Raw genomic sequence first — 16394 nt, 5'->3', positions numbered from 1 at the left:
CCTCAGTCCATAGGATTCTCCAGGCAAGAATACTGGAGTGGGTTGCTATGCCCTTCTCTAGGGGATCTTTCTGACCCAGGGATCCAACCTGCATCTCTTATGTCCCCTGCATTGGCAGGTGGGTTCTTTACCACTGAGCCACTTGGGAAGCCCAGATATCTTAGTACAAAGATATTGTCTCCTGAGAAATCTGTATGTGGGTCAAGATGCGATAGTTGGAACCCTGTATGGAACAGCTGATTGGTTCAAGATTGAGAAAGGAGTACGGCAGGATGTGTGCTGTCACCTTGCTTGTTTAATCTATAGGCTGAGCACATCATCAGAAATGCTGGGCTGGATGAGGTACAAGCTTGAATCAAGATAGGCAGGAGAAATATCAACAACCTCAGATATGCAGATGATATCACTCTAATGGGCAGAAAGCAAAGAGGAACTAAAGAGCAGAATGAAGGGAGGGAAGGAAGGGAGTGAAAGAGCCAGATTAAAACTAAATATTAAAAAAGCTAATATCATGGCATCTGGCCCCATTACTTCATGGGACATAGAAGGGGGAAAGGTGGAAGTGGTGACAGATTTCCTCTTCTTAGGCTCTAAAATCACTGCAGATGGGGACTGCAGCCATGAAGTCAGAAGATTCTTGCTTCTTGGCAGGAAAGTGATGACAAACCTAGATAGTGTGTTGAAAAGCAGAGACATTACTTTGCCAACAAAGGTCTGTGTAATCAAGGCTATGGTCTTCTCAGTGGTCAGGTACAGTTGTGAGAGCTGGACTGTAAAGAAAGCAGAACACCAAAGAACTGATGCCTTCAAACTGTGGTGCTGGAAAAGACTCCTGAAAGTCCCTTGGACTGTAAGGAGAGCAAACCAGTCAATCTTAAGGGAAATCAACCCTGAATACTCGTTGGAAGGACTAATGCTGAAGCTTCAGTATTTTGGTCATCTGATGAGAACAGCCGACTTATTGGCAAAATTCTTGATGCTGGGAAAGATAGAGGGCAGAAGGAGAAGAGGGCGTCAGAGGATGAGGTAGCTGGATGGCATCACCGATGAATGGACATGAACTTGGGCAAACATCGGGAGATGATGAGGGACAGGGAGGCCTAACATGCTGCAATCCATGGGGTCGCAAAGAATCGGACAAAACTGGGTGACTGAACAACAACAACAACAGCATTAACATCACATGCTTGCTTCTCTTAGGCCTTTTTACAATGAATTTTAAAACCTCCCTGGGTTTAAGGAATCTTGTTTGTTAAATAAACACATTTACCATGCCAAGCAATTTGGGGTATATATGCTTAGCTGGTTGTGATTGCTCAACAATCAGAAGCATTTGACAGAATATCCACTGGCCTCTTTTTTTTGGGACACCAATGGGACAATATACATATGTCCTATTTATAACCTCTCATATTTTAAGCTCTAAACCTATAGCCCCCAAAGTCTACTTTTCAGGGCTACTCATGAAAGCCTGAAATTCCCACCCATAGTGCTATATTATTTGATTTGTCTTTGCATTCTCTTAATATTTAAATGGGGCAGTCCAGTGGTTAAGAATCTGCCCACCAATGCAGGGCACAGGAGTTCCACCTTTGGTCTAGGAACGTCTCACATGGTGTGGGGTAACTAAGCCAGTGTGCCACAACTACTCAGCCTCACGACTACTGAGCCCACATGCCCTGGAGCCTGGGCTCCACATACGAAGTTTCCACAGTGAGAAGCCCATGCACCATAACTAGAGAGTAACCCTTGTTGCTGCAACCAGAGAAAGCCCATGGACAACAACGAAGACCTGGCACAACCATAAAAAAAGTAATAATATTTAAATGACTTCCTATGCAATTTTTAAGACCTTAAAAATTGAGGGGATCATGCACTCGTTTCATATTCAATTTATCTCTTGGGGCCATACAATGTTTCAAATATAATAATGGTGTATGATTAAATTTTGAACATATCTCATGGCTTTAACTTGGAGAAGGAAATGGCAAGCCACTCCAGTAATCTTGCCTGGCGAATTCCATAGACAGAGGAGCCTGGCAGGCTACAGTCCACGGGGTTACAAAGAGTCAGCATGACTGAGCAACTATCACTCACTCATGGCTTTAACTAATTGGTCTTCCAAGATCTTTTGACTGTCAGAAAAGCATTCAAGCCTTCTCTTTAGTTCAAACAAGATGAGTGGTGCGTCTATGACTTTACCACCAAAAGAATGGAACAGAGGTATGGTGAAGAGAATGAACCAGTGCCGTCTGTTCAGTCCTCACCTTTTGGTTAACGTCTTCTTTGTGAAGAAATTGGGCTTTCTGGGTGGCACTAGTGGTAAAGAACCCACCTGCCAATGCGGGAGATGTAAGTGACGTGGGTTCGATCCCTGTGTTGGAAAGATCCCTGGATGAGGGTATGGCAATCCACTCCAGTATTATTGCCAGAAGAACCCCATGGACAGAGGAACCTGGCAGACTATAGTCCATAGAGTTGCACAGAGTCAGACACGACCAAAGCAACTTAGCACATGAAGAAATTATGCCTATGACATGAGAATATAAAGAGCCCTTTTAAAAATTTTAAACTTCTCTAATTATAAACACTGTCAAGTTGAACTATAACCTCCCTTAAACCCTTGGCCTCCCGGAACCCTTCAGAAAAAAGAGAAATCAGCACCATTGATTTCTCATGAAAATATATGGAACATAAACACAGTGGGTACATAGATCAAAGATATTGCGGCAGTAGCTTTAGTAAGAGCATAATATGCCTTCAGGACAGGCTTCAACATACCACCATGCACAGAGGAGAACGTGGGGTGTGAAGGAGAGGAGAGGCAGTCAGGGAACAGTATAATGTAGCATTATTTCAATCCTACCATCATATCTTTCTGCATTTTGACGGAAATGATTGGAAAATAGTATGTGTTTTGCTTTTGAGTGCCTGTACCCTGCCTGTTACTGGAAAATTCACTACATACATCATAAATCAAATGACCATCATAAAATCTCAAAATACACTCATAAATCTTAAAAATGTTCTTCTTGAGATGAGATGTGGTATGGATTAGTCAGCTTTTCACAATATGAGGCAAGGAGGCATCGGGTGCAGTAGTAAATCTGTTCAAAAAAGTCATGTCAGAAGCTACCAGTCCACTGGCTTTTTTTTTTTTTTTGCTTTATCTGGATTTCAAGCAGTTACATTTTGCTTTGTGGCTATCCTTGCCTGCTACATAAGTTTCCCTATTTCTTGCTCAATGTCTTGAAAGCATTTTCCAACTATAAAATGTGATTTTTCTCATGGGGACAGCTTGTATATTCTGAGACCATGTTTATATGCATAAATTGAAGTAGAAAATAGAGAATTTTAAGTCAAATGCTTTTGACCTTTGCTTGCAGCAAATCAGTCTTTGGATTTGAATGATCATGGTTCCAATTATGGGTCTTCCTTGTAGCTCAGCTGGTAAAGAATTTGCCTGCAATGCAGGAGACGCTGGTTCGATTCCCGCATTGGGAAGATCCGCTGGAGAAGGGATAGGCTACCCACTCCAGTATTCTTGGGCTTCCCTGGTGGCTCAGATGGTAAATAATCTGCCTGCAATGTGGGAAACCTGGGTTCAGTCCATGGGTTGAGAAGATCCCCTGGAGGAGGGCACAGCAACCCACTCCAGTATTCTTGCCTGGAGAATCCCCATGGAGAGAGGAGCCTGGGAAATAGTTTCCCTTGGAATAAGTTTTAAAAATACTCCTCAGTAACAATGAGCTTTGAAGGACATGTAACATTTTTTAAACCAGTCTTTTCACTTTTTGTTTTTTGTTTGGTTGTTAATATCTGTGTTAACATCTACTCATCTGATAGATGGAGCACAGCTGTAGGTATTAGCTCAGGAAAGAAGTTGTGGATCTAGACTAGAATATATGTTTCCTTGTACAAAGAAAGTGAAATGCTAAGTGAGCATGAGTCCATTACTCATGTCTAATTCAAGCCACCAAGAGATCTCAGATGCAGGGCTTAAGACAAAAGCAGGAACAAAAAATAAATGCAGGAATGTGTGTGTGTGTGTGTGTGTAAATTGTTAGGTTTTACATTGATAAAAGTCAAGTGTAATTCTTAACATAAAAACTACTTTGATGTTACTTTGAAAAACATATTAATTCTCTTTCATTTAGCAAGCAAATATTTTTTTCTGGGTAATCTCTCCTTTTCTTTTTTTCACTATACATTTTTCTAAGCCAGTACCACTCCAAACTCGTATTGTCCATTTATTTAATAGTTCAATCAATGAAGGTATTTATACTGATTTATATTGATGGGCTTCAGTGGTTAAAAATCTGCCTGCAATGCAGGAGAAGTGGATTCGATCCCTGAGTCAGGAAAATCCCCTGGAGAAGGAGCTGGCAACCCACTCGAGTATTCTTGCCTGGGAAATCCCATGGACAGAGGAGCCTGGCGGGCTACAGTCTATGGGGTCACAGATGAGTCGGACAGGGCTTAGCGACTAAAACAAGAACGACACATTTCTTGTAGGGAAAAGAGAAAGCAAGCAACCACAAAATTTATATTGATACTGATTTATAATGCAGATCACTGTTTCCCTGGTGATCTCCTGAGCTGTGTTCAATGTTTTATATAGCCTTTCTAAGGATCACAAAATTATTTGAGAAATTTGGTAATGGTAACAGATGTGCATTATCAAAGTGAAAAACTGAGCAAATGGTAAAAATAACTGACAATTACAGGTAGAAAAAGAAAGGGAGGAGTATATTTCCATGTAATTCAGATTCCAGGCAAGAAGAATGGTCATTTATAGAACTCTCTGGAAAATTACTCTTGTACTTTAATTCATTCATATAGTATAAGCTTTGACCTAATTGATAGTTCATACTACATACCTATCAATTATGATCAAATTCAGTAAGTACATATTTCAGTAAAAGTGACTCTTTGTGCTAAAAAGCCTTGTATACTGTGGTTTTCATCTTATTTTTCTTTTTTTAAATCAGCTTTGCTTTTTGATTATCACTGAATCCAGTTGTCTGCTGTGGCTTGAATTCAGGCAGTGCATGCTTAACTGTGTGGTTCTGCTCAAGTGTGAAATTAATAACGCTGCTGGGTTTCTTGTGTGGCCTCTGACTCACTTCCCCCAATTTGAGGAGGTGTCAGAATTACGGCTTCTATTAACATTTCTTGGTGAGGGATTTGTGCACCAATCAGCTTTGTTCCCAGAGAGAATCAGCAGAAATACAGCAATAGTATTTGTGGTCCTTCATTTCAAAACTGGGATGACACATCGGTCTCACCTTGTCAAATGCTTTCAAACCACCCACTGATCGGAACGTGTCCAGCTTGATAGCCCTGCACATCTGTTGTGATTGTGGCTAAAGTGGTCAAGAGCTCGAAAAACAAAATAGAGTCCTTGAAAGATACCTCACTAGGATGAAAATCACAGCCTCAACTTCCAGAGAAAATGTTTTCCATTTCCCAAGAAGCACCAGCTACCGTTGTGCTTACTGTGGCTCACTTACTTCAGGGGGAACGTTCCCTCGTGGATTCAACCCTGAAGGTAGGCCTGTGACATCGACAGTAAATGCATTAGAGCAAATCATAAATATCCCTTTGTGCCTCAAAAATATAGCCTTTTATTTAAGTATCAGAGATTTTAATATGAGAGATATCTAAAGTCTGGTGAAGAGTTTACAGTGAGTGAGTAAACTGATAACAAGAGTGAGGAATAACACAATTTTTGTCCATAGGACTTGTTTTACTTTAACAGAAATCCTCTCATCTATGGTATCCTTTGAAGTAGCAAAAATACAGCTCCACAATCTACTTACCACAACTGTAGCAGGTTTATATTGTTGTTGCTTTTGTTTTAGCTTATGCTTCCCCAGCGAGAGCGATTTCAGTAGGTTTTACGCTTAAATCAGTTCAATGCAGAGCTCTTCCTCCTGTGACAGGGAAGCGTTTTGATTGAAGATCTCTTTCAACCTTGAAAGGGTCAGTTAAATTTTACCCCAGCCAATGGCTTTATTGTCAGTGTTGCCTTGAACTGTGTTTCAAATAATAGGGCCTCTGCTCTACTTTTAAATCTAGTACTTTTTAGTGTGTGTAGCTTTTGCTTCTCCTAAGAGGAAGGGTGCTGGAGGCATTTTTTAAAGGAGTAATCGTATTCTCTTTTGGCATGAGAAATATAAATACATAAATACAAAACAAACTTTAAACATGGTTAGTATTATTTTTACCTTATAAGAGAAGACTTTTCAGTTCTTTATGACAAAAGTTTTGTTGGGAAAAAACTTGCTTCAATTTTTAAAGAATTTTTTTTGATGTGAACATTTTTAAAAATTTTAAGTCTTTATTGATTTTATTACAGTGCTGTTTCTGTATTATGTTTTTGGTTTTTTGCCCTAGAAGCATGTGGGATCTTAGTTCCCTGACCAGGGATCAAACCCATACCCCCTGCCTTGGAAGGCAAAGTCTTAACTACTGAACTGCAAGGAAGTCCCTTCATTTTAATGTCTGTACAGAGTTCAGTTGTCTCAGGGTACCAATGCTTTGTAATCAATAAAGGGGATATTTTATCTAAGATAAGCATTTTAAACTAAATCTATTAATATACTCTTTTCTTTGTAAATGGGCATTTCATTGCATATGCTAATACTTCCAATAGTAGCATAAAATCCCACCCTCCCTCCTTCACCTTCCCAAATCTCTCGGAATGCAGTCCCCCGAAATTCCACCACTGAGGGCTTTATTTCTGCCTTTGATGTTTTCAATGCCACCATAATTTTCCAAATCTTTGTTGAAAAGACAATTTCTCAGGGAAAGGTAATATTTTTAAAGTCATCAGTCATTCTTCCCTGTGTCAGAATTAACGTTGGTTCCATTCCTAAGGTTTGATGTCTTATCGAGGAAGGAAAACCATGTATAGTAGGGAGTGGAAAAGACAGAGGATGTGACTTAGGGCACAGAAGATTAACATTTCATGAATAATTTTAATTGACTGCAGCCAGGAATCTTAAGGCTTTTTGCAGGATTGGCATATAACTTGAATGTTTATTTGGAAGAAAACTTTCCTTGTGCCCAGGTTGCAGACTGGGTTTTGGATTTAGAGTTAGATCACATGGTGTTTCTTAAAAGTTGTGTTGCTGACATTAAAACATAAACTTGGAATTATTAATCCCTTACATTATTTCCCCCAGTTGTTAAATATTGGAAGACCCTATGAAGATTATGTCTTGCTTCTTGTAGCTGACCTTAGTTGGAAAGGTCTTGGGGATGTGCCAAGTTCAGAAACAGAATACATTGAAGGAAATCTCACGGCATTTCTGATTGTCGGTGGTACTTGTGTATCTTCTCTATCTTTGTCTCTTCTCCTCTCCAGATGATCTCATACATTTTCATTCCTTTAAATACTATGTTGTGCTGATAATTTCCAAATTAATATCTCAGCCAAGATGTGTCCTTTGATCTTCAAACTCACATATACAGACATGTCTGCTAATAAGCATTTCCACATGAACATAACTAAGCATGGACTCCTGATTCCTACTTCTACACAACCGTGGCCATCTCTCGTTTTTGTGGTGAAGGGAAGACCAAATCAGTTTACCCTAAGTTCGCTCATTTCTTCTAAGGGTCAGTCCTGGTTCCTCACTTTCCTCACTCCCATCTCCACCATCTAATCCTTCAGCAAATGCTCTTCAATCAGAGCCCAACTCTTCTCCGTCATTACCATAATTGCCCCAAATGAGGCTGCCGTCACCTCACATCAGAGATGCTTCTATTGCCTTTAACTAGCCTTCCCACTTCCACTCTGGTTTCCCTTAAAATCTAATCTTCACCTGGCAACCAGAAAAGTGTTCTTTTTTTTTTTTTTAAGTTAAATTAGATCATGACCTTGGCTGTACTTGGAATAGGTGTGAAACTCTCTCATTGCACTTGGAATAAGATTTTTATCTTAGTTTTCAAGGCTCTGCATTATCTGGCCACTGCCTTTTTCTCTAACTTCATCTTTTGCCAATCCCCCTCTTGCTAACTCCACTGGCATCACTAGGTTTTATTTCCACTTTCTTAGACATTCTGTTTTCCCTTTCTCAGGAAACTGGTACATGTTCATGCTGTTGGGACAACATTTCTTCCCACTTTTTGGATGGTTGTTCTTTTTTTTTTCCTACACATTTTAGGTCTCAGAATAGAAGTCATTTATTTTCAGAAGTCCTGGCTGACTCCACCCTTTGTCCATACGTTACTGTTTACCCAAGAACGTCGTTTATTTCCTTCATTATGCTTTCCACTAGGCAACAACTACAGGAGGTCGGAGAAGATGCTTGTCTTATTCGTTGCTGTCACCCAGTGCTTGCCATTCAGCCTGGCACTTGGCTAATATTGGCGTATTGAATGAAATGAGTTCTCACTTCATCTTGATTCTCCAGTTGCTATAACCATCCTGAAGCCTGTCTGCTTGCTTCTTTTTCGTTTGTTGGCGCCTCTGCTGCTTCTCATTTGTTTTCCCCATTTCTTTCGATATACCTTCTTTCTTGTTGGTTTCTGTGCATTATTTTGAACTGAATCCATGTGTGTTCATCTGATCAATTCATTTAAATGTATTTGTGAACCCTTTAAACGAAAGATGATCTGTTGTACATGGGAGGATGTAACTATGAAAAAAACAAAAGCTTACTCTTATTGGCAAGTTTTTAGATAGAGACATAAGGCAGAGATCAAGAAAGGAAAAGTGTGTAAACAACTACTACATTAGAGTAAGGTAAGAACCACAGGCACTTCTAAATGCCTCGCCATGCTCTTTGTTGCTGACATACTACATAATCTAAATCCTAAATTTTCTGGCTTCTAGAATAATCATGCTTTCTTTTTTTTAATGCTCTGGAAATTGTCACAATTCTAGAACTGAATATAATAGGCTTATTTTTTGTTACTCACATGCATCTTTATATTTCTATAAACTTCACTTAAGCATTTCAGCTCTTGGGCCAATGGATTGTTACTTTAACGATGAACAAAAGATTTAGAGGAGCTTGTTTTATAATTTCAATGGCACAGATAGTGGAAAAATCAACTGATTACAATATATTATTGAATATGCTGTAACCAGATTCACCACTTCAGAATGCTGATGTTACCCTGAAGACATATCCTTGACAGTTCTCCATATCAGCAGCAACAGTAGAATTTTCCATTACATTATTATAACCCACTCTCTTCTAAACAAAATTTTACTAAGGTTTTAGAATCTGCAAGCGAAGTAGCTGCTTAAAGTATAGAAAAAGTTCAACCAAACTTTAAGAAATGTTTAGAAACAGTTAAACCAAAACTATTTCCTTTAACAGTTAATATAATTCTTTTTATTTTTCCTTCTTCATAAGGAGAACATTCAGTAATATAAAAATTCATCCTTACTTCACATTGTCTCTTTGATTATTCTGATATTAATCTGCAAGGGAACCAGCCAGAAAGTGTTCGTGTTGATCAAACCTTGCATCCAAACTCAACAGGCCAGTGGTTATTAAAAACTAGTGGAAGCTTAATTGCACAGCAACCTTACTCCAGCGAAAACCAAACACACAAACAAAACAAGACAGAAAAAACCCACAGAATTAAATTATAAGCAGTTGAATCCTGCAGTAACAAAATAATAAGAAAAGATGACTGCTTTCTTTAAATCTATCCAGGTAGAAACAAAACTTTTCTGATCACTAATAAGAAATTAATGTCTAGTATCTTGGATCTAATCAGTTTAACATTGTTGTTTATTTAGTCAGCCATCAAACATATATAAAAACACAGAAGAGTTTCCAAAGTTGCATAAAAATGGTGACATCAATTCTCATAGCAGTTTATTGGCTCAAATATATTGCTATTTCAGTTTTCAATTCACATGTTTGCCAGAACTAGCAACCACTGGCCAACATGACTGGAACTCACAGGAGAGGGTAATGACTTAGAGAGGTGTGAAAAAGAAATTTTATAATTTATAAAAACAAAACATTATCAACAAAAACCTCACTGAATAAACCCAGGTCCCTGCCACCAAAGAATGTATGTTCTTGTAAATGAGTGACTGGAATCGTTTTCTTTCATTGTTGTTGTTTAGTGGCTAAGTTGTGCCAGACTCTTGAACCAGATGGACTGTAATCTGCCAGGCTCCTCTGTCCATGGGATTTCCCAGGCAAGACTACTGGAGTGGGTTGCCGTTTTCTTATCCAGGGGATCTTCCTGACCCAGGGATTGAACGTGAGTCTTCTGCCTTGGCAGGCAGATTCTTTACCACTGAACCACCAGGGAAGACCTTTTTCAGTCATAGACTCTTTAAAAAAAAGAAATAGCAGAGGCAGCCATAAATATGATCACATCTCTGTTTTGACATTTTTTCCTTTCAGCTTTATGTTTTTTTTTGTTGTACAAGAGGGTGTTAATTAATTAGATGGTACTGAAAGAAACAAAAATTTCATTTGAGAATAACTATAAAGATGCCAAAGCTGAAGCTCTAATACTTTGGCTACCTGATGGCGAAGAGCCAACTCATTGGAAAAGACCCTGATGCTGGGAAAGATTGAAGGCAGGAGAAGGGGACAATAGAGGATGTGATGGTTGAATGGCATTACTGACTCAATAGACACGAGTTTGAGCAAACTCTGGGAGATGGTGAAGAACAGGGAAGTCTGCGTGCCGCAGTCCAAGGGGTCGTAAGGAGTCAGACATGACTTAGCAACTGAACAACAAAGCAATCTCTCCTTCTTTCCTTTGTTTCCTAAAGGTCAGTGTGATTCTAACCAAATATAACAGTCCTTATCCAAGTCCAGACCTTATCCAAGAGTACGCCCATCCTCTTTATAGAATTACTTGAAATACAATTCATTGCTCTGTGTAGAATACAATAACATTTTGACAAAACTACACTAGCAGTATAAAAAGGTGTTTGGAACGAGGGAACTTGAAAGAGAACTTATTTCTTTCAAAATGTCATCATTTTGAAATTAATGCTGCTGCTGCTACTAAGTCGCTTCAGTCGTGTCCGACTCTGTGCGACCCCATAGACGGCAGCCCACCAAGCTCCCCCGTCCCTGGGATTCTCCAGGCAAGAGTATTGGAATGGGGGTGCCATTGCCTTCTCGGGAAATTAATGCAGCCTAATGCAATTAGATTATTATCTTAAAATGATTATTGAGCTAATTGATCAATTTAATGAAGAAAATTGAGAAATTTCACAAATAATCAGCTAGTGTGCTAAGACTTGAAGCCACAAAGTTATAGTAAATGATTTGAGTAATAGTGTTTTATAAAATAGGTGTCAATATCATCGATTTGAGTTACAACATTTTATTATGTAGAATAGGTGTCAATATCATTGATTTGAGTTATAGTGTTTTATGTAAAACAGGTGTTAATATCACTATTGCTTCACTTTCTGGATACTTTATAAGCTTGTCCTAATAGAGTTTAGTTTGTGGAGGGCACAGCAAAACAAGTACTATTCTTTGTTACAATACAACTAATCTTTGCAACAGCTGTGCATTTACCATCCTCAGCTGCTCCAGTTACAACAATCAGCCTTTTCACAGCCTGACACCTGTCTCTTATTATATTTGAGAACAATTGTTAATTTCCTTAAATTTCCCATCCCTCTTCGTGCCCTTGTGTCGCTTTATTTCTCTGATGCACATTTACATGGTCTATTATATTAATTCTCTCATTTAATCTCGAGAACTTAAAAATTATTAGGAAGTTAATTGTGCAGGGATCAGAGGTTTTTTTCACTTACAGCATAACTCTGTTAAATGACACAGTTTGTTCCAGCTTCTTGCTGACACTGCAAGGGATTGTCTAGAACGAAGAGTTCAATTACTTTCACAGTGCTAATCATATATCATTATGTACAGGCATGAATCCTTAATTCCCAAGCCAGCGCCCAGAGCAGTGTGGTGGCGATAAAGGACACAGCCCAAATTCGTCTGTCCACCGCAGCAAGCAGGGCATAACTGAAGAATAAAATAATTGTGTCTCCTTGGCTATGCTCTTTATTCATTTGAATATTTGATGCCCACAGTGAATCATGTTCCATTAATTTTTATTCATCCACACAAGATTTTTGTCAGAATTGATTTAAGATGCATCATTCAAGGCCAAAGATATATTTACACTTTTTTTGGAGAACTTTTTACTGCACAATTCAGGAAACGCTTGCTTTCTGGTCCTTTGTAACTTTTTCAAGATACAAATAAAAAGGCAGGAAATAACTGACTTTGGAGTCTCACAGGTAAAGAATTCCAAATAAAGCCTGATTGTTCCTTCTTGCCACACATCTTAGACCCAGAGGTTAATGTGTAACCCGGACCATTCCCTTGTTCAGCTATCCCAAGGTCAATGAAAAAACGGATTCCGAGAGAATATTTTGTTTGTTTCAGAGGCAGGAAAATGGCTTATGAAATCTCAGAGCAGGGTGTAACCTCATTAAGTTAAATGTAAAAATAACTCACCAATCACAAGTTATGAAACAGGAAATCAACGCCCATGTTGTATAACAAAGGCACTCTTACATTTTTGACATTAAAAAGAAAAAAAGCTTATGTTACCATTTTCTTTTCTCTCCTTCCCCCTCTCCTGTTATCCTCTCTGTTTGCCTGGGCAGGAAACTTGGCTGCCTCTGCTCACGTTGTCTGCTGCCCTTTTGTTCTATCATCTGCCCAGCCAGTGGTGGGAGGAGGCTGATAAATTTCCCGTGTTAGTTGGATGAGAAACTTCCATATCTGGGAGAATTATAATCAGATTGCCTTTTGGAAGAGAAACACGGACAGTGAGCGCAGTCCATGCTGTTAAACATTTTTTTCTTGCTAAGCTGCTCAGGATCTTACTATCTATTTTTTTACCCGATGTTTTGTAGACTATACATAACTGTAAGAGCTTTTGAGATGTTCTGATTGCAAGCACATCATTTTATTTACAGAAAATAACTCCAAAAGGAGTTTTCTATTGTAATCACTTCAATCAAGTAGCAAGGTTGGCAAGTTGTAAGTTTGAAATTGTTCCATTGTTTTTATTTGCTTGATTTTCCCCCAAATTGATTTTCCCCTTTCTTTCTCTTCTTCTTTCATTCTTTCTTCCCTTTTGGTAAAACAGCCACTCTTGTGCTCTATTGTATTTCATGTATCTAGCTCCTACACCTGGACTTTGGTCAATATTCAGCTAATATTTCTTCTGTGTCTCTTTTATAAATCACCTGTAAATATAGCTCAATATTATGTTACCTATATTTAAAATGTATTCGATTTTTCATAAGTTGAACCTAAGATGTCAGAGTGCTTTTCTGTTTTCCAGTCTTTTCCATCGCATAATGTTGAAACTAAACACGTACTCTGCTTCATATTGGAGAAGGAAATGGCAACCCACTCCAGTATTCTTGTCTGGAGAATTCCATGGACAGAGGAGCCCGACAGGCTACAGTCCGTGGGGTCACAGAGTTGGATAAGACTGAGTGACTAACACACACACACTGCTTCGTATAACTGGGAACTAGTATTTTTTGCATACACAAGCTTTTCTATAGGTATAGCAGATTCTTTGTGGGGTTAATTGGTAATCTGTTGCCTTTATCTGTTATATAATCTACTTTGGTGACTGAGAGACACAGCTTACCAAAGTATCACTGTGTTACTTTGTAAATATTTAATAACCTGACAGTTCCTCCAGGTTATGATAATCAGAGTACATGACCCAATCAGGCTGAATGCAGTGAAATGGGGACCAGCCTGCGACCGGCTAGTTGGCAACTGTAATTAATCATTAATTGACTTATGTATTCTGGGGATGGGTGAAAGTTGTGATACTTCTTAACCTTGGTTACAATTTAAATGGCCTAAGGCAATGGCACCCCACTCCAGTACTCTTGCCTGGAAAATCCCGTGGATGGAGGAGCCTGGCAGGCTGCAGTCCATGGGGTCGCACAGAGTCCGACACGACTGAGCGACTTCACTTTCTCTTTTCACTTTCATGCATTGAAGAAGGAAATGGCAATCCACTCCAGTGTTCTTGCCTGGAGAATCCCAGGGACGGGGAAGCCTGGTGGGCTGCTGTCTATGGGGTCACACAGAGTCGGACACGACTGAAGTGACTTAGCAGAGATCTTTTAAATAACAAATACCAATGTTAGACTAACGAAATCTGAGGTGGGACCTGGGTACCTGTATTTTAAAAAGCATCCTAAGTGATTCTGTTGCAAGTGAAGCTGAGAATCCTTGTGTTTGAATCATTTAATAACAAAGAAAATGCAAACCTGCTTGGGATCACTTTGACCAGGCCAACAACTATTGATCTTACATGCATCTAATCCTCTTATTACTGTTTATTTGCTTTCACCCTTTCCTATTTATGGACATATAAAAGTTTGGTTCGATTTATAATCCCACCAAATCAATATTTGCTTTGTGTATATTAGCTAAGGTCTGGCTAACCTCTTGACATCAGTCTCCATCTCAGAACATATTTCAAGTTAGCTTTCTTAAGTATTTCATGATCTCATTTGAAAAATTGTCATTCTGAAGTTTACTTTGAAAAATTTATCTGCTTTTTAATGTATTTTTTAAGTCACTGAATTCCATGATTTTACTCTTTGAACTAATGCTTTCTCATTTTTCCAAAAATCAATGCCTTAAAGACTCAGATATCTGTTTAATGCTAATACAATAGACTTTTAAAATAAACATTATATTCAAGTTTATAATTTTATGGACTGATTATTAATGGCATTCATGTATATTATTGGGTCTGTTGCAATTTCATTTCTTCCTGAGTTACAAATAAAATCATGTCATATATAAAAATGTCATATTTTGTTAACCTTGAAATTTTTTGTGTAAATACAGTCACAAATGAGAACATATACTCTTAATTCATGTATCTTCCTTATTAAGAAAATAGTCACATTATATGTAATCATTTTTATTTTTCTTTCCTAATCCTCAGAAATGCTTTTCTTTTTCTTTGTGGGGCAATCTCCCATCCTTTTTGATTTCTAGATTCTGTTTTTTTTTTTTTTTTTTTTATCCATTGTAATTTGTGAATGGCCATTGTATCTACTAAGGAATCCCTCAGAAGAAATGGAGTGGCCATTATGGTCAACAAAAGAGTTTGAAATGCAGTACTTGGATGCAATCTCAAAAACGACAGAATGATCTCTGTTCGTTTCCAAGGCAAACCATTCAATATCACAGTAATCCACGTCTGTGCCCCAAACAGTAATGCTGAAGAAGCTGAAGTTGAACGGTTCTATGAAGACCTACAAGACCTTTTAGAACTAACACCCAAAAAAGATGTCCTTTTCATTATAGGCGACTGGAAAGCAAAAGTAGGAAGTCAAGAAACACCTGGAGTAACAGGCAAATTTGGCCTTGGAATACGGAATGAAGCAGGGCAAAGACTAATAGAGTTTTGCCAAGAAAATGCACTGGTCATAGCAAACACCCTCTTCCAACAACACAAGAGAAGACTCTACACATGGACATCACCAGATAGTCAGCACCAAAATCAGATTGATTATATTCTTTGCAGCCAAAGATGGAGAAGCTCTATACATTCAACAAAAACAAGACCAGGAGCTGACTGTGGCTCAGATCATGAACTCTTTATTGCCAGATTCAGACTTGAATTGAAGAAAGTAGGGAAAACCACTAGACCATTCAGGTATGACCTAAATCAAATCCCTTATGATTATACAATGGAAGTGAGAAATAGATTTAAGGGACTAGATCTGATAGATAGAATGCCTGATGAGCTATGGAATGAGGTTCATGACATTGTACAGGAGACAGGGATCAAGACCATCCCCGTGGAAAAGAAATGCAAAAAAGCAAAATGGCTGTCTGGGGAGGCCTTACAAACAGCTGTGAAAGGAAAAGAAGTGAAAAGCAAAGGAGAAAAGGAAAGATATAAGCATCTGAATGCAGAGTTCCAAAGATTAGCAAGAAGAGATAAGAAAGCCTTCCTCAGCGATCAATGCAACGAAATAGAGGAAAACACCAGAATGGGAAAGACTAGAGATCTCTTCAAGAAAATTAGAGATACCAAGGGAACATTTCATGCAAAGATGGGCTCGATAAAGGACAGAAATGGTATGGACCTAACAGAAGCAGAAAATATTAAGAAGAGGTGGCAAGAATACACAGAAGAACTGTACAAAAAAGATCTTCACGACCCAAATAATCACGATGGTGTGATCACTGACCTAGAGCCAGACATCCTGGAATGTGAAGTCAAGTGGGCCTTAGAAAGCATCACACAAACAACACTAGTGGAGGTGATGGAATTGCAGTTGAGCTACTTCAAATCCTGAAAGACAATGCTATGAAAGTGCTACACTCAATATGCCAGCAAATTTGGAAAACTCAGCAGTG

General features: G+C 38.6%; 1 long non-coding RNA gene across 1 annotated transcript in view; it reads right to left on the bottom strand.

Annotated features, from left to right (window-relative positions):
• The window catches only part of LOC147361832 (uncharacterized), a 33519-nt gene extending 27553 nt beyond the window's left edge, over window positions 1-5966 (bottom strand). Inside the window, exon 1 of the long non-coding RNA XR_015138288.1 lies at window positions 5823-5966. This is a non-coding gene — a long non-coding RNA (uncharacterized LOC147361832). The remainder of the gene's footprint in view (window positions 1-5822) is intronic.
• Window positions 5967-16394: the final 10428 nt, after the last annotated feature.

The sequence above is a fragment of the Bos grunniens genome, chromosome 12, assembly GCF_055505025.1.
Source record: "Bos grunniens cultivar Pamir isolate PY7600 chromosome 12, Bosgru_T2T1.0, whole genome shotgun sequence".
Lineage (NCBI taxonomy): Eukaryota > Metazoa > Chordata > Mammalia > Artiodactyla > Bovidae > Bos > Bos grunniens.
The sequence above is the reverse complement of the archived record's forward strand: the minus strand, read 5'-3'. Positions and strand labels throughout refer to the sequence as shown.